Here is a 2326-nt window from a genome sequence, read left to right as displayed (position 1 = left end):
GAAGATGTAGGTTAAGCTATGCATTTAATGACCATTAAGTGTTGTTGTGAAAAACTGAGTTAAGAGATCACCTATGTGAGTGTGAAGTGCGGCCGCTTCTATAAGGATTGACAAGGCTACATCCTTGAAAAAATACTTGTAGAACTAGGCGACGTGTTCATGGCCAAAACGAACACAACAGTAAGAACTATGATGTGGCTAGAATGGTCCTGTGTGAGATCTATTATCTTAGTTTACACAAATAGCGAAACAATTAAAGGCATCAAATGCACTAGTTTACTAGTAATTCCCGATAGGTTTCACAAGGGAAGGTTCAAAGCTAAATGATACCTATCCTATGCAGGATTGATTCATTTTACTCTCTCTTTCCTCTTGAGTCTTAGTTTCCAATTTTCATTCATGTGGGGGATTGTTAGAATTGAATGAAAAATATTGAATAGAAGTAATGGAAAATATTGAATAGAAGTCTCTTCATATGTTGTAACTCAATATTGAATAGAAGTCTCTTCATATGTTGTAACTCAAGTAACTCAAGTCCCTTCATATTTTTAACTCTTTTATCAATAAATGGTTTAACTCCTTGATTAATGAGCTGACTTTTTCTCCAATGGTATAAATATGAGTCTCTCTAGGTTGGAAAATCACAAGTGAAATACAAGCTTCTTCCTCTAAACAACAATATTCTTTTTCTCACTTTCAAGTTCTTCCTTGTGCTTATAATTTCTTTGTGAGATAAAGAATATCACAGCTAGTTCGCAGGTGGTTAACGTAGTGCAGCGTGAACCGACAACCGATTGTATCCTGGAAATCAAACACCAATCAAAACCTCTTGCACTCCGGTGAGGCGGCGAATTCGATTTAAGGAAACTGTGAATACACAGGCCTTCAGTTTGATTTGATTATCTAATATTTACCTACAACTTCCTCTCTCCGAGTCCATCAAACGAGATCCAACTCTTAGCCACACCGGATGTGCCTCATGAGTCCGAAGCGGTTGAGGTCAGATTCTCAACGTCTTGTGCAAGTTGTGATTTGATACGTTGAGCCACGTTCAATTTGATTGTTGGAACATCTCAACAAGGAAATGAGAGTCAAATCTCATATTTTTTGCCTAGGACAATGTAAGGGATGTTACAGGCTTAAGATGACTATAATTTTGATGTCATTGAATTTTACTCGTGAGTTATCAGAAGGTCACGTGTCAAACAATAAGAGAATCTGAACACATCTCTTGACCTATAATTTCTTATACTTTGTGTTACATGAAAGTAATTGATTTTTGGTAGTCTTTAGTCTAGAATATTAAACCCTTACACATTTCGGGAGATTTTTATAAATGACCTGCCACTATTCATTTTGGGTAAAATGTCTATAATATTCTTAATGAAATGATTTGTTATATTTTGTACAAGATATCATTAATTTATTGGAATAATTCTAAAATTCCTCTATTTCTCTCATTTCGGGTTTTGATATATAGTTCCATCCTTTGATCTAATAAATTAGCATAATCTGTAATATAATTGTTATGTAATTTACTAAGATTATCATATTCCTTAGATGAAATATCCATAGTCTCTAGTTGAGCAAAAATATTTCTTATTTTTATTAATAGTTTTTCTAACAAATTATCTAATCCTTTAATTGTATAGCCTGGCATTATTCAGATAATTCCTTGCAAGTTTTATGAATAATAATAACATGAAAAGTAATAATCCCTACAATTCTTTCAAGATATTAGAAGAATTCTTTCTAAATTTAACAAAGACAATAATTTTACCTTACTTTTGATGTTAAATCTGTATTCTTAGAATCGAGTGACCTTCAGGCTCTGAATCTACAAACTGCTCCCTCAAACGGCCACTTGCCTCAATGGGAATTCTGCTATTTCAGCTTCTTGCCCTCATTGTATTTTTTCTTAGAATTAAGAATAAAGATCTTAAATAAAGAAAATTCTCTCTTTGTTAAAGTAAGAAAGAGATTATCTTCTTCAATCTATCAAGAATCTATGGGATAGAAAGTTTAGAAACTCATATCTTTCTGATATCAAAAGATTGAAATTTTATTTCTATAATGATTTGTACAAGATTTCTATTGTATACAAGGGGTTTCCAGAAAAACTGGTTTTGAAAGTTTAAGGAAAGAGAATGGTTTCTAACTCGAGATATCCATTTTTTCTCCAAAGACCTCTATTTATACATGACTCAAACTTGCTATTATTGATTTATTACATCATTGCATATATCATAATTTTGAAAAGGCTCACATGCCTCTCTATTCTTTTCCTTCTGGGGTCTACATTTTCACATGCATTTTTGCTTTTTCA

Source organism: Olea europaea, unplaced genomic scaffold (assembly GCF_002742605.1).
Source record: "Olea europaea var. sylvestris unplaced genomic scaffold, O_europaea_v1 scaffold2174, whole genome shotgun sequence".
In the NCBI taxonomy this organism is placed as follows: Eukaryota; Viridiplantae; Streptophyta; class Magnoliopsida; order Lamiales; family Oleaceae; genus Olea; species Olea europaea.
The sequence above is the reverse complement of the archived record's forward strand: the minus strand, read 5'-3'. Positions refer to the sequence as shown.